Here is a 26,956-nt window from a genome sequence, read left to right as displayed (position 1 = left end):
AAGTCCCTAATCAGACTAGCCCTTCATCTGGAGGATGAAAATTAGGCTGCTTTTGCAATTCACATATATTTTTATTTAAGTGTGATTAGTACTTCTCTGAGTTCAAATATGAACAAGATTATTAATCTGCTCCAAAGTTCAGTCGATCATGTGCAGGCATAGGTCTGCATATAGTGCCTACTGGTTTCTGTTTCTCTCATCTGCACACAGAAGAATGATAAAACATATAGCATACTGTCTATCTGATATATACAATTCTTGTGCACAAGGTAAAAAAAAGGCAAATTCTTTAGAGACAGTGAAACAGATCCTACATTTAACAATGCTATGAGGCTAAAAAAAGATAACAGATTTGTGAAAATACAGTAGCAAGAATGAGGAAGAAAAACCTGAGATATAAAGCAGTAGAGTACTCACTGGGGAAGATCAGAGGGCTCCACTGATGGAGTTAAATGAACAATTTTTAAAGTCCATCACAAGCTAAAGTGATAAACAGGAATGTTTGATGTAGAAATTAGAAGATGTGTGACTGAAGCTGAGGAAATATTTAGGTGTAAAAAAGACAGCATCTATGATTTATCCCTAGTTGTCATTAGAAGAGGACAGGGACAATACTTCAGATATAAAAAAAATAAATAAAAGCAACAAACTGTCAGGAAAAAAGATGGAGAGAAGGTCAGAGGGGAGCACCAAAAAATAAGCAGAGACAGGCTGGGAAAGAACAGAGGCAGAGCTGGATCTGGGAGAGATAATGTGAATTACCCAATGAAGGTGACACAAGATGCAGTGATACCGTCTTGTCTCCTGGAACAAGACAATAGTCTTGCCATAGCAGTCTGAAAACCTAGACAGTGTTCAAGTAGGCAACTGAATTAATAATGAAGCTTTTAATCAGACAGAAGTAGCCAAAAGATATACATTGTTTTAGAGCTCAGTGTAGAAACCTTCAGCCGTTATTCAGTGTGCGGTTCTTGTGGCCAGCTGGGAGACAGCATTCCTATATTTTGGCTACTTTTAAGGATAGGTATAAATCAGAGCCCCTTCCTATTGTGAAGACAGCTTATAAATCCAAACTCATTCACAAGCAGCCCATAAAACTCCTTCTGGGCAACTGATCCAAAGCCTCACAGATCTGCTGGTCTGAAATCCTCTTCTCATGTCCAGTTAATTCTTGTGCCAGTACTGCCCTTTAGCTCAAATAGCTCCTCTCCCTGCTGCATGCATCTATATTCCAATGTATTCACTGAAGCAAATGCACTGCAAAGTACCAGCTGTTGTGCAAGCGTGGGTCTGCTTGGGTTCCAGCTAGGGATGTCAGAACCTTGACAACCATTCTTTCTTCTTCCAGTTAAGAGTGTCAATAAGGGGACCTATGGCACACAGTTCCAAAGGTGTGAGAAATCAAGGTCTTTGAGACCACATCTGAAAGAGGATCTGTTTCCCAGGATCTAATACACTCAATTTAACAGTTTCTCTGATATACAAGATGAGATAGTAGAAGGCAGGGCACTTTCAGAGAGAAGGTGTTGTTAATTTAGAATTGCTTTGCTAGCTTAGTTCATTAACCTCAAGTCATACCACAAAACCCCTTTGTACTTCCTGACTTTTTCTTGGGTGAAGTATGAATGAATGGGAGATTGAGACAGAGATTTAAGTTTCAAGGAGGATCTGGGCAGACTCTCCTGATTTCTAATGGCATTTTACTGCTACCACTCGTTCAGTCAGAGCTCTAGAAGGAGACTTCTTGATTAAATACAAGAAATAAACCTTCCTAATGACACTAAGTCAAGTACAGGAATGGATCCCAGCAGTTTTTTGTACAGTTTATCAAATGCACAAGAAAGGTGTCCACAAAGCTGCAGCCATAAATACTCCATTTTCAATGCTTTAAAATCAGCTATTGTTATTAAAAAAAAGTATTTTCTCCCGCTTTGCAATGTATGCAGCTCTCTGATTTTTCAAGGGTCTTCTGATGTAGCAAAGAGCTCAGTCAAAGCCAATATGGCCACTGAACACAGCATTAATGAAAGATCAAATCCTAGATGCTGAAATTATATAGCTCAAGCCCAGTGAAACATAATAAACACAGGAAGAACTCAGAAACATCTGGGACTGTAGGTGCAATACCAGGAAACTCAGCACTGACATTCCTGCATATATTGCAGATGGATCTATTTCATCTTTTCAGTGTCCACCACTTTAGTGTGTATCCACTACTGTATTTTACAACACAATCTGATAGGGTCCTTTTATAGGAAGAAAAACAAGATTAATAAGGAAAAAAGTTTAGATGTGAAAAAATACATTTTGACTTGTTTCCACACATCAGAGCCAAAACCAAACCGAAACCTAACACATACATTTGAACCCAATATAAGCTAGGCACTGAATAACAGAAAAAATAATCAAGTAAATGAATGTGAAATCACTTTTGTGTGTGTATACACAACTGCATAGACAGTAGTCATGTACGTAAGTCCTCCTCTTCTTAAAAACAAGTCCTTCATCTGTGTGGCTATTTGTATTACATGCTTTACTTACTTAGATCAATCCTACAGTTTTATTTCCTTTTCCTGTTGTTATCTGGCCATTACACCCTCATGCTATTTTTTTAATAGATTTTAAAGATGAGAATATTCTTTTGTTAATCTAATAATCACTCTAGGTTTTCAATTCTCTTTTTATAACCTTTCCACTCATTTTGTTTTCATAAATAAATGTACTTCCTCTGAAAAGTACAAGATTGGCAGCGCTTTCAACTCAATATTCAGCCCACATTCTATTAAGCCTGGGTGCCTCATGTGTGTTCTGGAGGGGGTGCACCTCCAGGAGCGAGAGGCTAATTCATTCTTCATGCTTATTCAGTCCTTGGCCTTTCTACTGATACTTCCAACAAGGATGCCAATTAGCACTAATTAAGGTAGTGGATTTTGTCATATGGAAGCCTTTACTAGAAACTGAACTGATATCATCTGCTCTTTTCACAAAAGACATTAGATAGCTGTCAAATGATAACTCCTAGTGACACTCGCATACAGAGAAAGATTGGATTCAATTCTGTCTATGGACAGACACCTTTAGAAGGTCTGTAATTTGGCTTCAGCTTATGAAATGCGATTTTTTTTTTTTTAAACCAGGTAATATGCCTTAATTTTTTTTTTTTTAAAAAAAAGGAAGATTTGAAAGAGCTGTCTGTGGAATGCTGTATAGTGCACGGTGTTGTAAAATGCACTTCATAAAACTTCATTTATAAAAGGCTACAAAAAATACATGAACCTGTACCAATCACATATTTTTTTAAAGCAGAACCTATAGAATTCTACCAGTCTTATATTTCCTGAATTATATAGAAGTTTTCCATGTCAATGAAATAGTCAAGCCTCCTGGTCAGCAAAAATATGCAAGAAACTAAAGATAAATTTTTTCTCTCTTGTGGTTGGATAAGATGCACCCAAGGGGAAACCTGTCCCTGTGCACGTGTGCGTGTGTTCAGATTTTGATGCTTCATTGTTTTTCAACTAACAAACCTAGAGAAATAAAACTTTTCAAAATATTTTTACATACATACATACATGCATGCATGTCTGTCTATCAGATCAGTCTCAGAAAAGTCTAAAATATTTGTGAATGTGTATTTCAACAGTTAGACTCTCATCTGATTTATGTGATAAAGGGAGTAGCATCTCTAATTAACTGCAGCTATCCAAACTTTTTAGTTCTTAACCTCATTCAGGCTGTAAGAACTAGACTTCAATAATGTCAAATTGAATGTGAACAAAACTAACCCATAAGCACAACTCATTTTCAATTTTAATCATGTTCTCTGTGCTATATTTTTCTCTTTTGCTGTCACTAGTTTACTTTAGCCAAACTTGTTTCTTTCATTCACTTTTTCAACTAAAAGGGGATATTACCATGCAAGTTGAAGCACAGAATGTATCCTTGAACTTGGATAACCATCCCACAATGCCAGTGGTTTTTTTGTTAATGTGCATATAGCTAACACTGCTCTTCAGCGCAAATAACTAATTCACTCTTACCATTACTTTTACAAAGGTGAAAATGTAAGCTTTGGTAATATGACTGTGTGGTGGGTTGACCTTGTCCCATTGCCAGACAACCACCCAGCCACTCTCTCACTCCTCCTCAAAACGACAGGGGAATGAGATGAAAAGACTCATGCATCAAGATAAGGACACTGAGATCACTTACCAATGATCGCCAAGGGCAAAACAGACTTTATTTGGGGAAAATGTTATTGACAATTAAAGACTGAGTTGGATGGTGAGAAACAAAGATAAAAACTAAAATACCTTCTCTTCAACTCCCCCTTTTTCCCAGGCTGAACTTCATTTCCTACTCCTCTACCTCCTACCTCCCACTCCTTGAGCAGCACAGGCCCATGGGGAATACAGGCAGTCCATGACAGCTCCTCTCTGCCACTCCTTCCTCCTCACACATCCCCTGTCCCAGCGTGGGTCCTTCTATGGGTTGTAGTTCTTATGAAGCTTAACCATGACAAGTGCAAGGTCCTACACCTGGGTCAGAGCAATCCCAGGCACAGCTACAGGTTGGGCAGAGAAGAGATTCAGAGCAGGCCTGCAGAGAAGGACTTGGGGGTGTTGGTTGATGAGAAAATGAGCATGAGCCAGCTTCAGTGTGTGCTTACAGCCCAGAAAGCCAACCGTATCCTGGGCTGCATCAAAAAGAGCGTGACCAGCAGGTCGAAGGAGGTGATCCTGCCCCTCTACTCTGCTCTCGTGAGACCTCACCTGGAGGATTGTGTGCAGTTCTGGTGTCCTCAACATAAAAAGGACATGGAACTGTTGGAACAAGTCCAGAGAAGGGACACAAGGATGATCAGGGGACTGGAGCACCTCCCGTATGAAGACAGGCTGAGGAAGTTGGGGCTGTTCAGCCTGGAGAAGAGCAGGCTGCGTGGAGACCTCATAGCAGCCTTCCAGTATCTGAAGGGGGCCTATAGAAATGCTGGGGAGGGACTCTTCATTAGGGACTGTAGTGACAGGACAAGGGGTAACGAGTTAAAACTTAAACAGGGGAAGTTTAGACTGCATATAAGGAAGAAATTCTTTACTGTGAGGGTGGTGAGGCACTGGAATGGGTTGCCCAGGGATGTTGTGAATGCTCCATCCCTGGCAGTGTTCAAGGTTGGACGAGGCCTTGGCTGGCATGGTTTACTGTGAGGTGTCCCTGCCCATGGCAGGAGGGTTGGAACTTGATGATCTTAAGGTCCTTTCCAACCCTAACTATTCTATGATTCTATGTGATAAACCTGGTCTTCCATGGGCTCTCCACAGACCACAGATCTTCCATGGGCTGCAGAAGAGTATCTGCCCTTGCACTTGGAAGCACTTCCTCCCCTGTCTCTTCCTCTGCCCTTGGTGTTCACAACGTTGTTTCTCACACTTCTTTCCCCTCACTCCTCTGCCTGTGCAGCATTTTTGCCTTTTCTTATCTTCTCACAGAGGTGCCACCATCTTGGTTGATGGGCTGTGTCCTGAGGTGGGTCCATTGTGAAGTCACCTGGAACTGACTGTGGCCTGTCATGGTAGATCCTGAACAGCTCCCACAGAGGCCACCCCTACAGCCCCCACAAACACTGTCACCTACACCCCATATACACTGCTAAATATTTTGATTTCATCTTTGACAGGTTTAACTGATACTTGACACTGACCCCAAGGCAGCCTTGCCTTCAGCTTAGAAAGACCTAAGTCTACAAATTTTATCAGTACTACTTCTAGAATCCATATTTAGAGACCATAACACTTGGCATACTTGGTGAGACTTGGTGGACTGCCTACCACCATCATAATAAAACCTAGCTGAATAACATTACGGCCTTTACTTAAACGAATTGTTTTTTGATATCAAAGACCTCAGTAACAATAAAGCTGATAAAATCTGTACAGTATTTGATTTTTCTCCTTCTTATTTATTGTCTTTTAACATATCTTCCTCACTGTGTCTTTTATACAAAATTACACCAACATAACTGCTAAAAACTACGTCAGCCTCTGCAGTACTCCTACAGTAGCATCTGTGAGCTCAGGGCAAAAAAGATTAAGGATTGTATGCTGGCCTTCTTAACAGATTCTGTAAGCGAAAAATGCATGTTAGAATCACCAAGGCTAGTAGTACTCCAATTGATCTTTTAACATATTACTGGCATTTCTTAAATAATTAAAGCAATGTTTGCTGTGGCATGTGAAGTGTTCTATATTTCTGCCAAAAAAAACTGACTCTTGCTTAGTGTTATTTTATTGGAATTACACAGATGTTTTGAACTTGTTAGCTCACACACTTCTTTGTTAGTCTTTTAAACACAGATTAGATGGCTAACCACATAAAACTAGTAAGTTCACTATTAAAACTATTCTGTTTCCTACATAAACAGAGCTTCCTACTATAGTACTCACTGTTATGCAGGTTGGGAAGGGCAGGAGAAATTAAAACAAGTGAGGTCTATGTTAAGTCTGCAGTAATCTTTACATTTCTTATTCACAGAATTTTGTAACTTGATCTAGACAGCTTTGCAACATCCTAACAAATATTTTCACATTAAAATGCCAACCCAGATGAGGCCACACTCAGAAAACAATCCCTGGGGTGGAAAAGGGGGTCACAGCATAGACTTAACCATCCGCCAAAGTGGGTTTACAGTGTCTACAGTTATCTAAGTTTTTCGCTGCAAATAATTCTGTGTGTGGAAAAATGGCCTTTTTTTTCTGCTGTGTAAACTGACCTTGACCCTACCAACAGTGTTCTGTATTCCTAAATCTTACCAGAGATTCTTAACAACCATTTTATTCCTGGATTGTTCTTGACATGTACACTGTGAAGAACAAGCAGTCAACAGTGGTCACTTAGGTCACAAAGCAGCAGGTGTGTGCCTTGGTCAGAGAAGGAACAGAACTGATACTATATGGCCATCAGCCATCTGACAATAGTAATCAGAACATGGTACAAAGAAAGTCTACCAGCACTGCATATGTTAAATCTGTTCACAAGATACATTTGTTGAATAGTTCTGAATAGCTAAAAAATTGAGGAAAATCTGTTCATACACAATTCACGAAGAGAGAACAAGGACAAATTTGCCAAGCAAATTGTTTTCTATGCATAGATATCCCAGCTGTCCTCATTATCTTATTTATCCTGTTTAAATCTCCCTTGCACTCCTACCTTCTTGCCTGGTTTACCCAATGTCATCCCTTCCTTTATCATGCCATGATTTCTCAAAGGCACAGTTACATCTCCATTTGAAAAACTTATTCTTCCACTGAAGAAGTTCTCTTTTTTTGCCTTTCAGAACGTTTGCAATGAAATCACAAAATGGTTAAACATATAATAAAAGCCCACAGAAATCTTCTCATTGAGTGTGTGACATTAAGTAACAAGTGCCAGTAAAATGGCTGCTTCCTCTGCAGACAGATACAGTGATTAGAATTTTAAAGGCACAGAAACTAAACCCCAAATCTTTCCAATAAAATAAGCAGTGCAACAGACCAACAGTCAGGTGCTCTGTTCAAAGTTTGTATGGATTCATTGCAACATCAATGTTATATGTAACCATACAGCCCTTTTTGTACTTCTATTATCGATACGGTTCTGATACAATTGCATCTTGAAAAGGGAAAAGGCAATAGGCCACAGGGAGTCAGACAATGATAAAACAACGAGAGCAGCAGGGGACAGAAGTCAGCAGAGACATGTCCTGCAGGCTCTCCACCCTGCTGGGACTAGAACTGCTGTAAACACTAGAGCTGGAATACAGGGCTTCACTAATTCTCAGAGTATGAACAGTAAATACGTTCAATTTGAAGAGACATTTACATGTAATTCAGCTGCATCGGTTCCACTCCTGATCTCTTTTCAGAGCCAGTCAGCTTTATTGTTAAAGAAATGTTAGGGCACAAACACAGAGAGCAAAGTGCATGTGTAACTTGTAAACAAGCCCTCTGGACCACCTCAGAATGCATCAAGCAGCCTGTGGTGAAACAGAAGCAAATAGCATTGCCCTGGATTAATAGCACAAGGCTGGAGGAGAAAAGAAATCACCCACTAAATCTTAGCTGCTCAGTTTCTTAAGAGAGGAATAAACATTTTGCACATTAAATGGGTACCAACAGCTTGAAAATTACACTTCTGTCAGAAAATTTTATAATCACTGTATTACAAGGATCCCATAAAATTACTGTGACTATTAAAGAAACCTAACAAAATCTTTGTTTCACTTTTTTTTTTTTAATTTCTGATTTCTTATTTCTTATTTAGAGAATATGACAGAATTTAGTGGACTGCTAGTCAAAGTCTATTAAGGTAAAGACGGTAAGTCTTGAATCTTTCAAAGATCAAAATCATCAGCTTGAAGATCACTAATACCCTCTCCCTGTTCAGTGGGGCTTATTAATATTTTTCAGGTTAAGCACATGCTAAACCGCTATACCAGGGCATTAGTTTGGTTTCTTTTATTTGTCAACTACATCTTTAAGTCTTTCAAATGTCAAATAAAGGTAAACAGAAGAGAAGTAATAAATACATTTTAAAGACTGAGTCCCAAATTAAATATAAATGAGCTTATCTTTTAAGCAGCATTTACAGATTCTTTTTCTTCTTTTATTTACTTGACAAATCCAATTTCCATACACAGTGGATATGTTATGCATGTGGACATTAGTGAAAACAACAGCTATCAGAGGTTAAACTTTGAGTGCATATATGTCTTGAGAATCAATTTAATTTCACGGCGTATTAGCTATTTGACATAGTCTAGGTTAGCTCATTGCTGCTTTAGATTGCAACAGCCCCAAAATTATGGTTAGTTACTGTTCTCCTTGCAGGCTACCAAGCAAATAATGAACCACTGCTTTTCCCAGGTGATTACTGCTCACTTGTAGTCATGTCCTCTACTGCCTGTCTGCCACTCTCTTTGTTCTCAACTGCTTTGCCAAATAAATCTAAGCAGGTCACTTATAAGAAAGAGTGAAATAGCATATGAGTAGTCTCTCTTTGGTCTCCTAGGACCAGTAAGAATGATCTTCTGTAACCAGAAATGTCCTCTAGAGGCCACTGTCTGCCCTATCATCCATATCCAAGAGGTCAAATACCTTTCCCTTGGCGCACTCTACCCGCACTCCTGGAATATTCCTCCTTCTCAGTTTCCTTGAAACATGGTGCTCACTGTGGTCTCCCAGTACGAGGTGACCACCCCAGTGGCCTGTTGCCAGCCACCAAAAGGCATGTGAATGCTTACATTCACAGCAGATTCTTGTTTCTTACCGATATCCTTGTCTCTCTAAGTTCAAAATAAAATCTTTTTACTGCAATCTTGTTCATAGCAATACTACAAAATAATCAAATAACAATATACATTTTCTGTTCATCAGAGGCAACTTCTTCAATATCTACAGGGGCATTTCTGCCTTTATTGACTGCATGTTTGTATGCATGAACATGAACTTCAATGTTTTTTGTGAAAAAGTACTAGAGCTAATTACAAGGTCTTTTCAGTACTCCCAATGAACCAAAACAAAAATACTGGGCCAAGCAAGTAATTGTACATTATTAGCACCCAAGCTGCCAAAAGGTATAACATTATAACCCAAAATAACTGTTATATCGTGTAATCAGAATTCAAGCTTATCACTGTGCCCTCAATAATATCAAATAGATGATGATATCAGATCATGGTACTTCAACCTTCAAATTACTTTATGTCACAGGAAAACACAAAGGGTACACCTCTGCCACAAATAAGAAATGCCTTATGAAATGGCAAGAATGGTTCAGCCAGAGCATACCAAGATGATTCAGCAAGTGAAACAAACCAAAGAAATCCTCCGAACCTCCACCACAGAAGACTCTATTAATGACACTGGGAAAATTCCTCACTGATCACTTACATGTCAATCAGTTTGACCTTGAGACTGTAAGTAAGATAAAATGGCCTGGCCTCCTAGGAAGAAAAAATCGTGTACTGCTTTAGAACATGGCTCTGCCATGTTCAGCATCTTGTCTTTAACTTAGCATAATCATGGATATCTCAGGGACATTTCAGAAAACAACAATAGCATACAAAGGCCTAGCTAATTGCAGTAAGTCCTGAAGCATGACATTGCAGAGTTACAGTAACTTGAAAACACGGGATATAATGCTGACACCCAGGTCCGATCCAAGAAGAACATGAACAAAACCACGTTGGTTTCCTATTTTACACACTAGTCCATTTTCCTTCACATTTCACATAACTCACAGCATATATGTGTATATATGCACAAGGCAGAGAATATATCCTGAAATGATTATCTAAAGACTTCTTTCAGCTGCCCATACGGATATGGTCAGCCTGCATTTGAGCAGATTCAAGTGAATTTTGCACTACTAGTCACTATGACACCAGGTGATTCTGTGCTTTCCATAGCAGGAAGACATCCTCTGCACTAATTACTGTTTAGAACTTTTTACCAAGAAAATGGTTACTTACAACCACGGTTATTTACAGCCACGTAAGAAACTGGTACAAACATTAAAACATACCATTTCAAGCAAATCTCCCTTGCCTCCTTTTCAATAGTTTGAGTATCATCTCAGCATCGTATTTAGTCTGTAATAAATCAGGCCTTGGCCAGAAATACTATAAAAGTATTTTAGATTCAAGTATCTTAAATGAGATCCATGTATCTTAATGAGATCCAAGGGTGAGATTTATCATTTGGCCATAGGACATCTAATACAAAGTATCTGTTAATATTTAAAAAATATCCTTAAGAATTTTGCCATGTCAAGAAATTGTCCTCCAAATCAAATAGCCACAAAAACACAGTGGGTTTTTAATTTAATCCACAGACAGATAGTAAGAGATAATTTTATCAGTACTACATCTAAATTCTTCTACCTTTAATGTACATCTTAAATACACATCATAGATCATAGTCTTTGATATTAACCATTGCAAGGTCTTGAAAGATTATGGGTTTAAAATCTACATAGTCACATGCATGAACAGGTTGCTCTGGAGTAAGAGGTTAACATGTTCCACTGTAATTGCATGAATGTGAAGATTTATTTTATGACAGATGTAAATTAAGATAATTCATTCCTGCTGAACAGACTAAGTCCTCAGTGAAGTAGCTAAATTACCTGGATTAACCTCATAGTTGTCACAGAAATTAAGAACACACAAATAATACAGTCTATAAAAAAAGATCCTGAAAATTTCCTTTGATGGCTCCTTCATTGGCAGTTGAACTGTTTGGGCACTTCTCTTTCTTTGAAAACACCAAGGAATATGAAAGAGAAAAAGGATTTGTTTCTAGTACAAAGTTACCTTGCTGTTTAAAATGATAAAGACCAGGTTCAGGTTTACTCAACAGGAAAGAAAGGAAGAGGAAAAATAAATGGCCTGTAGTTTCCCAATTGCTACTGCCTGCAGGGGTTCTGCATGTTCTCCTGCTCATGTGATACACTGGAGGCTAAATGGTTACATCACTCACCTACTCACATATACTACCATTCCATCAACATTCATACTGTTTATTGCTTAAAAAGGGGGAAAAAAAGACCTTGAAAGAACCTGACATTTGAGTTGTACAGTAGTTGGCATCTCCTCCTCCTAATACATCCTTGATTCTTCCAAGGAAGACAGTTTGATACATTCAGATGGGTAGTTGAAAAAGGTAAGTTGCCTCAGATCACTCTACAGAAGGTCACTACTTAGTTGGCAAGAAGCTGCAGAAACTAGCAAAACTCATCACAGCATTCAAAGTGACAAATTCATTGCAAATATAGACTCATATATGTATTCTGCTCCAAGAAGTATACACAGGTCATGTGAAAGACTAAGCACAACATAAATTCTGAGTTACTAAATTAAATGCAACCATTTATCCAGTGGATATCATTAGATATCCATTCCACGGTATCTTACATTTTCAGTAGAATATGACAGCTGAGGAAAGCCAGTGAAAAGTACTTATCTGAAACTTCTTGGCTCAAAGCATAAAATATTAAGAAAGGATCTATGTTGTGTGCTACACAGAAGACCAAACATAGGACCTCTCAGTCCCCTTCTTGCCTTTTTAACTCTGAATTATAGCAAATAGTTGAAGACTTGCGGGTAATTTCTATTCAGGTGAAAATAAAAAAGGTAAAGATCTGCACTTTCAACTGAATATTCCTGAAAACAAAGTTCAGAGATGATGTATCCTTCAGGTGATCAGCCATAACCCTTCCTCTTCCCCTTGAAAATGCAGAAATTTCTTTTCAGACTTACTGTGTCAGATGGGGATTGCTGGGGGAAAGAAAAAGGCATAGATTTTACTATCCTACACAAATGAAGAATTAATCCCTTTGGCTGAATAACAGCCTTGGAAATAATTGAGGGAATTCTGTCACCACCAGACAGTACAAAACCACAGCTTTTACACTCAGTGAAAGAAAGGAACCAATGAGATAAGAAGAGACTTCACAAGATGTCTGAGACCAGAAGCCTCTCACTATGCCCCTCTGCTCTCCTGAGGCCCCACTTGGAGTATTGTGTGCACTTCTGGTGGCCTCAACATAAAAAGGACATGGAACTGTTGGAACAAGTCCAGAGGAGGGCCACGAGGATGATCAAGGGACTGCAGCACCTCCCGTATGAAGACAGGCTGAGGAAGCTGGGGCTGTTCAGCCTGGAGAAGAGAAGGCTGAGTGGAGACCTCATAGCAGCCTTCCAATATCTGAAGGGGGGCTATAGGGATGCTGGGGAGGGACTCTTCATTAGGGACTGTAGTGATAGGACAAGGGGTAATGGGTTAAACAGGGGAAGTTTAGACTGGATATAAGGAAGAAGTTCTTTCCTGTGAGGGTGGTGAGGCACTGGAATGGGTTGCCCAGGGAGGTTGTGAGTGCTCCATCCCTGGTGGTGTTCAAAACCAGGTTGGACAAAGCCTTGGCTGGCATGGTTTAGTGTGAGGTATCCCTGCCCATGGCAGGGGCGTTGGAACTAGATGATCTTAAGGTCCATTCCAACCCCAACTATTCTATGATTCTATGAGACCACCAAATTCTACCCAATGCAGGATTACACTGAATAAAATACTGATTGAGCCTGTTGTGGCCTCCTAATGAGCCATGTCTTATAGCCTTTGCTGGGCCCTTGGTGGAAAACACACAAGGACCAGAATCCTCAAATATACTAGAAAGCTAGATTCAAGAAGTCTGCTCTGGTCTATGTTCTTACCACCCTATCTGAGACTTACGGGAAGATTTCTTTGAGAATACAGGTCTGTGCAAAGATTTAGTACTGGGACTTCACAAAGTAGTCCTACTAGCAGCACTGCTTTCAGATATAGAATTACTTTATATTCAGAGCTGTCCTTTGCTACCAGCACTGACAGTTACCTCCCTCTCTGCCACTTTTTTTTAAATCAAGCTTTAGTTCAGCATGTCTGAGGACAGAAAACTTTATACTGAGGTGCAAGAGCATGTTCTTGCACACTCTGAAATCTATGTGGCGCAGTGTTTTAATGGATTGGTGTTTCACCTCTATGCATTTGGTCCCTGTCCAGTTTAAGATCACAGAATCATAGAATCATTGGGGTTGGAAAGGACCTTAAGATCATCTAGTTCCAACCCCCCTGCCATGGGCAGGGACACCTTACGCTAAATCATATCACCCAAGGCCTCGTCCAACCTGGTCTTGAACACTACCAGGGATGGAGCATTCACAACCTCCCTGGGCAACCCATTCCAGTGCCTCACCACCCTAACAGGAAAGAATTTCCTCCTTATATCCAAGATAAAAGACATAAATGAATGTAAAGATCTTCCTTACAGTCCTTGGCTTTACCTCTGTCACAAAAGCACTACTCAGTTTGCAGAAGAATTATAGCTGCTATTCAACACTAGCATATTAGAGGAACTGTCTTGCCAGCACTACAGTGCATGAGCAGTACTGGTTGAGAGATTGCACACTCCCACCTGCACTATACTTAGTTCTAGCCAACACTAATCATTTCCAAGAGACATCTACTAACACACATTTCCTCTGAGAATACTGACTAATGGTGAATATCAATACAGCAAACTGATAGGATATATGACTTGGACATACCTGTTTCACGTAATGGAAGGATTTAACTTAAAGGGATTTGTGACCTATAAAATGTTCATTGCAATTAATGATTAAATAATTACAAAAGTGCAGACATTAGTTTTAATTACAGTTGTTACCCTTATTGTCCCACTAAAGCAAAGCTTCTTGGTGTGGGCTTCTTTTTTTTTTCTTAATGGGAGACAAACAAATTGTTCACTGTTTAAAGCTGGTTTCTCTTTTGGAGCCCTTTCTCACACATATCCAGTGCCCCCTGACCTCAGGCATCTGTCACAGCAATGCCTCTAATGATAGCAGGGGAGAAGGTAAAGGGCTTCATCGGAAGCAGATGCCAAAAGTCTCTTAGTGTGGGCTGGGGCTCAGTGATCACCACTCTCAGATGTAGTACGACCTGGAATCTTCTCCAGCCCAGGAGGTTCAAGGACAACATGAAGATGAAGCTCTGATTTTGCTGCTCCGTCTGTCTCCCACTCTGCAGAAAGTGCTGATGGGAAGGCAATCACACAAGCTCAAAGGGCTAGGTTTTGCCCTAAGTTATCCTCTTGTCAGCTCAGTAACAGCCACTGCATTATGCAGAGCAGAAAGAGGACCTGTTTTTTATAGCTTCATATGGTCCTTTATTCGGTTATTTTCAGTTTTTAAAAAAGTATCATTGCATAACAGAACCACAACTGGTACTTGCAAATGGTAGTTCTGAGGAAGGAAAATAGATACATGAAAAATAATAATGTATTTCCAACGCATCTGTGTGAAAGACCTGATCTATAGGTCTTGGAGGTCTTCCCAACAGCCAATGGCCACTGGATCAGGACAAAAGGCCCAAAAATGGTATTTTAGCCACCCTGTAAAATGGAAAATGCAATGCTGTCAGAAAAAGAAAGAAACAGAAGAATGCGGGATGTGGGTGCATGCATATGTGAAAGAAAAAAGCATATGCAAGAAAAAAGGTGTAACAAACTCTACAAGCTTGTTTAGCATAATGAACAAACTTTTCTGTACTGCATGTTATTGACTCTTCTGTGATTCATATTGCCAAATTTTATAAAAGATTTCAAATCATTAATTAATTTGGTTCTGTAAGCATCATGGTCCATTAAGTAAATATCTTTCTAACCCCTAAGAATTTATGGGGGCCTTGATATTTTATTTCCCAAAATCTACAGATGGCAACAGGAGTCCTTCCACTGTCTTTATCATTCTTTGGATCTGATACCAATGCTACCAAAGCTGAACAACTTGCTCAGTAACCCTAACATGAACTGCTGGGCATTTTCTTTTCAGAGTACCCATCATTAAATGATTAGTAAAATCTTCAAAAGGCACTGGACTCTGGTGGTGAAATCCTGGTATAATTGAAGGCAATAGCAAACCCATCTGTGACTTCCAGAGTTTCTCCTCAATGTCACCTCCCCAGGTCATGCCTGCCACATTACTAAAGCCAGAAGCAGTTGAAGAGCACCAGAAGCATAGGTGAGCTTTCTGGGTGGCACAGCTTCACATGTCTGAGTAAAGGAACCAGTCAAGGTTTATAACAGCCGATGAAATACACTGATTTCTCTATTCCTAATGCAATTAGATGAAACATTTAAATATGAATATGCAAATACCTGTACTCAGATTGGCATAAAAATGCAAGGGTTTCCTTTCCCTGCATTGTTACCCAGCAACAGCTGCAGTCTTAAAATGCCAATTAGCCTCCTGAAGCCAATCAAAATGCAAAAAAATTGCACAACTGGGGAAAAGAGTTATGCAGTATTTACATATGCAGCATGGCAGCAGTTTAATTGTCTGAGGCAACTCAGCTTTGGCACAATTTTGACATAGAATTGCTTATAGTGAGCAGAAAAACCCTATGCAAGAACATTTTAGTCACTAGCAGACTACTATGCTAAGTCACCTGTGTAAGCAGGCACATTTATCTGCTACCAGAGTTTGGCCACAGGATCGACTATCTCATGTAACAACTGCTTCACTTATCCTGAAGCTCTTCCTGCATGTTGCAGAAATCCTTTCTTTCACATACTCCACAAGTCAACTACCACCTTGTGTTCTGTCTCTCCTCACCAGCTAAAGCTATTTGCCTTCTCTGTTTCTCTAAAGGATGATTCTTTAAATGCTGGCTATCAGTGTTTGCCAATCACTTTGAACAGGCACATTGGAGGCCCAACCAGTAATCCAAACAAGCTAGCAGGCAATGGGGCTATGCCACTACTGCAAACATGTACAGGTGCTGAGATATATTTCACTTCTGGACCTCTAAATTCTCACTGTAGATAGTGGACGTAAGGAAATCATCATTCTATGCTGCAACTGAATGAAGCAGAAAGATCAGTCCACAAAGATTCCCATTTCCAGCCCACATCCGTTGAGCGCAAACTAGGAAAGACATTTACTTATCATATTTGAGGACCCTCCCCATACGCCCTAAATTGGCTGATACCCTAAGCACTACCAAAACACAAACACTGAACTGCCAATGACCATAAATAGCTCTAATAGTTATGTGGACATTGACTTGGGGAGACCATTGCACCATGCTTAAAATTCTCATGCCTTCAGAACACAGCTGCTTCCTTTAACTTGTGAGAGAGAAAAGAACCTTCTAATTCTGAATCAAAGAAGAGCTTTGATTTTCAGACTTGTCTATTTTCCAAATAAATTAACTAAACAAATAATGAAAGACAGCTATCCTTCCCTCTAAAACTGTCCATTATGATAGTCCTAGACTATCACAGGTACCATGATGCAAATAATTCTGCCAGATGTGTACAACTTTGCATATATTTTTATTACAATTTGACTTGTATTCTCACAGCATTATTTTCCCCTACAAAACTTCCTTGGTTCTAAAAAATGATTGCCTTCCTAAAAGACTGATCCAAGCCAAAGCTTAAACTAATCAGAGCTTAGCCTTTTTATCACTTTGCACCTTGCTAAATGAGTCGGCACAAAGTTCCACACTGCTGTGAGTAGACCATTACCAGTATCTACAGCAGCTAGCTAGTCTCCACCCACTCTGCACTTATCAAGACAGGATCAGCCTCATTCAATAGCCAAATCCTTCAGTTTCACTTCCTTGCATTGCTTTTTCTATTTATATTTCTCTGGTTTTCTTTTGCAGCTATGCAATCACAGGAAACAGAACCTCAAAAGGTCACCTAGCCCATCCTTCTGTCCCAAAGCAAAATCAAATAAATCAGATTGCATTACTTCATTACTAGAAAGATTTTTTATTTTTTTTTTTTGCTTTTTAAGATTTTTTTTTTTTCCTATACCATTTAGCCATAAAACTAAGCAATCCCATAGTTTTCCTCAGGGTGCAAGAAACAAACAGCATCACTCATTCCAAGACTGACTAACAACCGTAGCTTTTAACTACAGAGACTGACATATTCCTATAGTTTAATTTCAAGAGTATTTTTAGAAAAATCACATATTCAGGAATTTTATAATTAACTAACACTTCTGCTGAATTTTCAGCTTGCCACAGAGTTCCACACCCATACATTACAAAAATCAAAAGATGATTACCACTGAAATTGTCTGGAATGATGAAAGTACACTGAGTCTTCAGAAGGCAGTACACTGTACATCAAAAAGATGTTCTCTTTTGAAATAGCTTATCTTCAGCAATCCCCTGCACAGGATCACTTACATACTTGCTTTTGAGGCAAACCGGAATTGTGCCTCACCTGGAGTTATAGCAGTGTATCTTACCTTCCCAACAGTGGGCCTGATTCTTCTCTTAAACATGCTTCTGTAAAATATGACTGATGAGGCAGAGTTCAGTGGTCTGGCATCAATATACAGGATGACTGTATAATATCTATAACTATACACAAACCAATCTGCTGGGTTTGGCATTGTAGTTACTGATATGGAGAAGACAGAGAGTAATTATGTTGTTTGCTTTTTTAAAACACTGCCCCATAAGTGTTTCACTCTGAAATGCAGCATGAGAGACAAGGTTTAAGCTCTATTTCCCCCATGTTAGCCAGATAAATTGTCATCATATTTTTCATCTAAGCTGACCCTGACTCACAATAGCAGTCTTGTCTCTACAGGATGTCTGACATGCATATGTTATTCTTGCTAGTAGCCCAAGTCATGCAACTGAACACCTTGTGCTAAGTGCTGTAAAATAACACAAGAAAAAAAGATGGTCCCTGTAGAAAAAGTACATCTGCTTTGTCAGTCATAGAGCCTTAAAATACAGCTTCAAGTGATTCCACATCTCACTATCCCCTATGACTCTGTCTTTATCTCTTCTTGACATTGCTGAGAACAATCTCATTTTGACTACAAGTGCAAAACAGATGTCACTGCATGTGTGAAAAAATATCAAAACCTTAAAGGTGAGTGAAGATTCTATAGACTACTAAATCATGTCAAACCTAAGAGTATTTGAACTTAAAAATGTGCCTGAAGCCTTGCTATAAAAAAGCAGAGCTTTTTGTGAAAGAAACCTTGCTTCTATAAAATGACCTCCCAAATTTTGATTTTGAAGTATCAATTATAGTTTTTATTTGTCATTAACATTTGTAGCCTTAGTCTGTGTTTACACTTGACATTCTGCCAGGCCTGCAATCCTTTCCAAGGTATTCAAGTTCTTGCAGCAATAGCTAGATACTTTCAAGAGAGCCAGTAAAATCACTAGACACGCTGAATTTACACTAGTGCTACAAAGAGAAGAGTTTGATCCTTGATGTCCTAGCTGTGTCCAAGGTGGGGATTTTTGTATCTCTAAAGCAACGTGAACCCATCTGTGTCCTATGCGCAGCAAAGGAAACAGAATTCTTTTTTCTTTCATTTTATTTTAGCATCAGGAAGCTCAGTATCATCTCTAATCCATGAATCCAACAATGCTTAAGGTCAACACCAACTAGCATAAAGGTACAGGAGACAGAACAGCATGATGTATTGTTTATGAACATGAGCTGGCAGTGTGAGCTCGCAGCCCAGAAAGCCAACCGTATCCTGGGCTGCATCAAAAGGAGCGTGACCAGCAGGTCGAAGGAGGTGATCCTGCCCCTCTACTCTGCTCTTGTGAGACCTCACCTGGAGTATTGTGTGCAGTTCTGGTGTCCTCAACATAAAAAGGACATGGAACTGTTGGAACAAGTCCAGAGGAGGGCCACAAGGATGATCAGGGGACTGGAGCACCTCCTGTATGAAGACAGGCTGAGAAAGTTGGGGCTGTTCAGTCTGGAGAAGAGAAGGCTGCGTGGAGACCTCATAGCAGCCTTCCAGTATCTGAAGGGGGCCTATAGGGATGCTGGGGAGGGACTCTTCATTAGAGACTGTAGTGACAGGACAAGGGGTAACGGGTTAAAACTTAAACAGGGGAAGTTTAGATTGGATATAAGAAGGAAATTCTTTCCTGTTAGGGTGGTGAGGCACTGGAATGGGTTGCCCAGGGAGGCTGTGAATGCTCCATCCCTGGCAGTGTTCAAGGCCAGGCTGGACGAGGCCTTGGGTAATATGATTTAGCATAAGGTGTCCCTGCCCACGGCAGGGGGGTTGGAACTTGATGATCTTAAGGTCCTTTCCAACCCTAACTATTCTATGATTCTATGATTCTATGATTGTTGTGGAAATACAAAAATTACTTGTTTTCATTATTCCACAGTGTCACTACTCATGTTAAAACCAATGTATTCCTTAATGCAAAATAAAGACATATTAAACAATCAAACAATCTGAACTGTTCCTCCCCAGTTTTGTTTCTAAGCTGTGTTTACTGAAGAAAATGTCTCCCTGTTTTGTCCCACTCCCCTGGACATTACATCTTTTTTGACACTATTCACTTTAGTTTTTGTGATTCTATGAAAAAACTTTAAATGGGAAGGGCCTATTTGGTCAACCATGGTATCTTTCACCTGGTGTTGTACTGATTCCTACTGTACCTTTTCAAAATTGCAATAGAACTGTGTTTCTATGACTAAAAATGGAATTTCCTTTCCCAGATGACATTTCAGAACAAAGAAAGTAGGTAGAGAGGTTTTTAAGGGATATTTTTCAGTGACACTGGCCTCCAGCCTGCATTCTCCTCCCACCCTTCTGACCTGTGCAGATGTTATGGATTCCCTTTCACCACCTGATCCAACAGAAGAGATGGCTCTTGCTTCTAGGGATGTTTCTATTCCCAGTGACATGGGGAGATGCCAGAAAAGAAATTACCTGTACATGGCAGTATCAGGTGAAGTCAGTATAGTTATAGCAGCATACTCTATCATCGCATTTAAATAGAGTAAGAGAACCTGATTTAAATACACTTCCTTTTTTCTCACAACCTCTCACATGTCTGCATAATACTTGCACTCTATTGTGCAGCCTGAACTTTGGATTTTTATTATGGCACTATCCTTAAAAGAACCCCTCTGAAAAGAGGATTGGACCAGACCTCAAGATATCCTTTCCAATCCAATTTTTCTAGTCCTATAAATTATATACAATATGACCTCCGCATCAAAATACACTCTTGGATGAGCTGTAAATAAGGACTGTCATAGATATTGTTTTAATATTGTCATCAAAAAAAAATGCACTGTTACTTCCACACTTTTTTAAGTCTTAGATCAGCATACAGTTTTAACATTTCATTAAGGCACATTAGGTACAAATGTGCTATGTCACTTTGTCATAACATACTATCTCAAGCGCTTAATAATCAACTTGCTTTCGAAAAAGCCCACTTGTAAAATGTACAACAGGAGGGAAACATGAATTATACTTTATTCAACCAAGTGAATTGCTTATCTTGGTAAGCCTATCAGCCTCATAAAATTTCATGCACCAGACTCTTACTAGTTTTTCAAGAAAACAAAGCTAAAAAACAAACAACAAAACAACTCACGATCTTCTCAACTACTTTGCACCTTCTACAGCTATTCTGGCACAGAGTGATCAAAGCCACCTCAGGTATATTTGCACACCCTGCACCCATACTTGACCATTCTAATGGAGACATACTCTTATTGGCTTACTGACAAATAAATAGACAGAAAAGAGACAGAAAAGAAAATATCACTGAGTGAAATGAAAATGGGCTCACACCTTTCCACTCAGGCAAGGCTAGTAAAGACTCATCTAACACCTCCACTCTTTGTTACTCCTTCTCAGATTACATCTTGGGTGATACCATCAAACCAAAATCCCTTCTGTCACAGATCTAAAAAACAACATCATACTATTTACCACCATCGAGGGGAGCCTGTTCTTTTTTTCTCTCCTTACTTTCTTTTCCTTGCTGGCACATAAGAATAGTTTAAAGAAAAAAAAAAAAAAAAAAAAAAGCCTTTAAAATTAGTGAGTAGCCCAGGTTAGAAATGCTGGAGCTAACACCTGCATATCTGTTCTCAAGCCACACTGGCAATTTGCAAAATGTCTCTTTTGTATTAGAAAATATGGAGTAACAGTTACTAAGATCAAAAAAAGGGGCAAAAATGATAACAGGATCAGGATAACAGTGTACTGCAGAGCAATGTACACCTACTTTATATGCAAAGCTACCTGTAATTCGTAAAAGCATTTCACAAGACGAAGTTGCACAATGTTACACAAGCAATGAGGTGTATCTAAATCTATTTTCTATATCTCTGCCATCCAATGACACACCGGGAATCTCTACAACTGTAAATGAACCTCAAGTGATTGTAGCTATTTTGCTGAAAACAATCTTTTGACCATGCAGGCACCAGTGCTGAAGCCTAATGTTGGGAGAATTCCCTTCCTCTCATGCCTCTTAACCAAAGGCATAAGGCTTTCAAGCAGTGCCCACTGAGCACTTAGAAAAACAAGCTGCTTAGTCTTTTAGGGGCATGTGGCCCTCAGTGACACTAAGTAAACTTGTAGGAGACGGTCCCACATAAATCTTTCCAATTTCAGCTCCTCATGCAAGCAGCTAACCTCAGACATATGAGGTTAACTTACTCATTCTTGTTATTTTAAAATGAAGTACCTGGCAAATCAAACAGTAGTAAAGTCACATGAGGATGTGGTTCTGGGCAACCCAATCTAGTTGAAGATATCCCTGTTCATTGCAGGAGGTCAGGAGGTTGGACTAGACGATCTCTGAAGGTCTTCCAACCCACACTATTCTATGATTCTATGATCTGATTTAACCAAAGTATTTTGGATTTAAATGCAGTTTGTTTTGTGACATAATTTAATGAAGTATTAAAAAAAGCTGTTTCTAATAGAAAACCAAGCTATTTCCTTCTGGAAGATGAAATACTGGGTTGGGGCTGGGTTTTTTTTTTTATTATTACTGTCCTGCTTACAGGTTTTTATAACAAGAAGCAAAAAACTTCTCCAGTTTTAGTGACTATGAGGTTTATTTTGTTTCAAAACTTTGTTTAAGTAATGAACTTAATCTCTGACTCAAATGCTTAGGCCCTAATTCTGTAAACATTCAAGTTTAACCGACAGGCAGCAGACAAATAGACCTTTGTAGTTTAATATGAGTACCCAGGTGAGTATGTCATACAAAAATCAGGATGTTATTCTGCTCTGCTCTACCTATTAGCAGACATCTTGTTTTCTAAAGCATAAGTTTCCTCCTATTGTTTCTGGCAGATATCTGTAATTATTAATATATAATGTAGTTGGTTCTCAAGATTTGCAGCAATGCATTCAAAGTTATTTACTGTCTTGTATGCTGCATATAAGAATTAATGTACTTAAACCAGTTGTATGCTGTTCATTTACAACCAGATTTTTTTAATTATATGACTAAAATGTCTGTGCACAGTTCAAGGTAAGCAAAAGAGCTTCAAGGAAGATGAAGAGGCAAGAGCTGAATATAAAAGATTATTTTCCAGAAGTAGAGAGGATATTCCCACAAATGATTATGAATATCCTATGCCTCTCAATTTGATACTGTTTTTGATCATTAGTGTTTCAGTCTACCTGTAAACAGGAGCAGCAACCTGCCTCAGGAGAGAACAGTAACACAGTGATACCTCTTGGGGAAGACTGTTTTTAAGCTTACCACAACCAAGGTAATGGCTGACCAGGAAACTACTTACAGCAATGACATAGCAAACTCAAATGCAGTATTCAGACCTTCGGGCAAAATGATAAAGCAATCAAGAATTTAATTGATAAAGCATGGTTTAATAATTATATTTTAAATTTAACTGCTTTGAAAGACATAGTGGAAAAGTAAGTTAACAGCTGAAAAACCTAGAAACTAATACAAAATGCGTTCTTCCCCTGAAGAAATTCTCAGTTACTTCAGAGGAACAGGATTAGACCACTGGCTCTGTAAACGTAGCCATGCAAACGCATTGTCTCCTTATACTAATATAGCTGTCTGGCAAATTCTTTTTGCTGTTACCATGGCTTTTTTAACATTTTGATGTTTCAGCAGAAAAATAACAGTTATGTGTGAACACTAACTGAGACATTTTTTAGTCATTTTTAGGGTTACAGTTAACAGTAAGGTCAAAATTTCTTCTTTAAAAATGTTAAGCTTTGATCTGAAATTGGTAATTCTCATATATGAAAAGTCATAATATGTATCAAAAACAATTTTTTCAGGAAAGCTACAGATTCTGCTTTCTTAGTTTCCAGTCCTCAAATCTTTTTCTCTTCAAAAACGAGGGACAGGTGGAATTTCCTGACTTACTTGCATCCTTACATCAAAATAACTACATATGAGTAACAAAAGGTCTCTATTTCTCTTACAATCAGTTGAAAATCCAGCCCACAGTAGAAGCCTTTCCCAGTAACAGTCATGCCACTGAACAGCTCTTAGGGATGCGTTTTTCTAGGACTCATGCTGTCTGGAATCACTGAATAGTTGGAAGGGACACATAAGGATCATCAAGTCCAGCTCCCTGAACCTCACAGTACTGCCTAAAACTAAACCAGTTCATACAGCTGCTCCTTAAACTCTATAGAGGCGCTTAATGAAGTGTTCTCCATAAATGACTCCACTAGACAGAAGCATTTTGGGATTCAGGAGAGTTGCTGCAATTTGCAGACGTTTGGAGGGAAATACTTGACAATGCACTGTGGGAGCCCAGAATTCTGCCTAAGCAATTTTAAGAATTCAGGCTCAGCTTCCCCAAATTCCTGTTCCTGTTTTCCTTGTACTTTTTTTTTTTTTTCTTTGAGAGCCACTGGTTCTTCCTTTATTTCCTGTTTTCATGTATCTGGTTTTCCATACTCAGTCCATAACAGCATTAGAAACATATATGTAAAAAATCAGTGGAGTTCTCATGTCTCCTTCACAGGGTAGTGTCTGTTTTCCCTGTTTGTGCAGAGCTTTAATTTTATCAGCAGATATTTCAAAAAGAGAGAAAAATTAGGAGAAGTAGATAACGGAGGCAGAAAATATAATCTGCCGTGAAGTACACATATTCTCCAATTGGTTAAGCACAGTTAGACTCATGATATTTAGCCACTGGAACAATCATGGTATAAATCTAGCATGTTGAATAGCAGAAGCAAATCTTTAAGATTGGAAGACTGGAGAATTGAGATTGGAATACCAGTTCCTGTAATTGTGTACTCAGTTTATATCAACCTTTCAATTCAAATGCCTCAAAATTAAAAGCCTTTATACACTGAGAAACTAGTGGCATACTGGCTCTGGGAACCTGTAAACCCTGATGCTACCAGTGTTCATCAACGTGGTGTTGACAGATCTACAGTGAACATGATTATTATGAAAGTGTAAGAATTGAGACTCTTGCCAAGTGTAGGAAAGCGAGAAAATTGGTAAGCAAGGTATCCCATTTCAGCTTCTCTTAACTTCCAAGTACATAATTACAAATGAGACTTCTACATAGCTGCATGAAGTGATGATGGCTCACTAACTTCTGTGAAACAATGAAACCTATGTAGAGCTCACAACTTTAGGAATTCTTCTGCTATACAGTCATCCAAAGACAGTTTCTTAGACCACAGTATTTATACAGTTAATTTATTAACTGTAATGCTCAAAAAGCTGCTCTATCCTTTTTTTCCTAGTTTCTGAAGTGATTTAGCCAGCATCTGGAAACAAAGACACAGGAATTGCTCAGTGGTTTCTGGTGTGTATTTGATAAATTAAAAACAACTCTAAAAACAAAAATGAAGATGCTTTCATTGAGAGTACAAAGAATGGGGATTCTGAACACAAAATGGCAATTACAGGAGTCAATGTGAATACAATTTCTGGAAGCCCCAGAACCATACTGTGATACGTGTTACTGGCAGTACTGCTTTGAATCTGCTTGTTCTGCTATTTGAGCAAGCGATACTTATGCTCCTAAAAATCTGAATTCCAGCCTAACCACATTTTACTGAATGTGGCAAGAAGTGTAAGTATAGGAAAAGGGTGTTCCATATCAGTATTTTAAACAGAACAAATACATCACATTTTTCATAAAATAAGAATTTATTAACTGTAACAAACAGCATATAAAATGAAAAATAAGAAGTGCAGGGTGCATGAGTCATTAACATAGGTGCACTCTTATCACAGGCCCTTATTTTCCACTGGAGTTGGCTGGAATTAACACTGTGGCAATCTGTGCTGGCTCTTGGTGGGAGGTAAAGAAACATGGTGTATGAGCTGAGACCCACTCTGCAGAGCTGTCTATGAAGCACAGTAGCTGCTGCAGAGAAATTACTGGGTGTTTTGTTCCATGCTGCTTTGCACAGTTGCTAAATCAGGATGCTCAGTCTTCAAGGTAAACTATTCAAGTATGCCTTTTCGCCAGCATGCTGTGTCACAAAGGCCAAACAGACCTATGGAAAAGATCTACCCTTTTTCTTTCTTTTCTTTCTTCTAATCATCATCTGCTCTTCAACCAAGGTCACTGATAAGCAACAACAACAAAAAAAGGCATTGTTAGATTGGAAAGGTCATAGATAAAAATCTCCATCCTTTCCCGCATATGTTTTATCTCATAAAATATGAAATGGGTCAGTCTCATGATGGAAAGTTTAGAAAGCCTTCAATGATGGCTACATCACCTTTTGAAGAGCTGGCATACAGGATATGGCCTACCACATACACCAGCTGTAAAAACATGGCAGAAACTATGACTGAACAGGCAATAATCTGTTCATAAAGTGCAGAAACTCCTGAGAAGGTTCTTCAGAGCAGCTGGAGTTCACCCAGACATGCTACCAGCCTTTCTGCAACAAGCACTTCTTCAGAGCTGATAAAGGTGAGGCAGTAACACATTGTAAATGGAGAAGTAAAACAGGCCTTCCCAGATATTCGCTCTTGAAGTTTAAAGAATACATGCTGGAAAATGCTGATGGTGCTCTTAAGTAAAAAGGGATGTGCATGCAAAGATCAACCTGAAAATCCATAACTGGAAATGAATAACTGCTATTGTTTAATTCAGTGACCAGGTTCTCTGAACCAACAACAAAATGTCTTTCTTTCCCTGAATAATAAAGAATGTTTTGAATTTGGTTTCCTTTCAGAAAGAAAGGGACTGCATGCATGAAGGCTGATACTACATGTCTACATTTTATTCACAGAAAACTCTGTTTTGGTTACCTGTTACAAGACTGCTTGCAAAGGCTGAAGCTTCCCCTCTGTTTTAATGGCATAATAATAAGGTTATATATTTCAGTGCAGTCGGTTTTGCCCTTGCATGCAAAGAACTGATATTTAGTCACAGAAATTCTGTATGCCCACATATATTTATGTACATTTAGTGCACATTTAGGAATACTGGCTGTCGTCTATTCTATCTTTTTTTAATTATTACTTATGACTGACAGTGCATACAGGACTGTTGTTACAATAAACTGGCTATTTGAAAGGCAAAGGCATTCTTGTTTTCTATCTCTTTATAATTAGACACTATTCTAAAAGAGGGACAG

General features: G+C 39.0%; 1 protein-coding gene across 8 annotated transcripts in view; it reads right to left on the bottom strand.

The window, feature by feature from the left end:
• The window catches only part of MYT1L (myelin transcription factor 1 like), a 311,469-nt gene that overhangs the window by 271,817 nt on the left and 12,696 nt on the right, over positions 1–26,956 (bottom strand). The gene's annotated exons all lie outside the window — the stretch shown is intronic.

The sequence above is a fragment of the Pezoporus occidentalis genome, unplaced genomic scaffold (genome assembly GCF_034315485.1).
Source record: "Pezoporus occidentalis ecotype Australia unplaced genomic scaffold, CSIRO_AGI_Poc_V1 ctg43, whole genome shotgun sequence".
In the NCBI taxonomy this organism is placed as follows: Eukaryota; Metazoa; Chordata; class Aves; order Psittaciformes; family Psittacidae; genus Pezoporus; species Pezoporus occidentalis.
The sequence above is the reverse complement of the archived record's forward strand: the minus strand, read 5'-3'. Positions and strand labels throughout refer to the sequence as shown.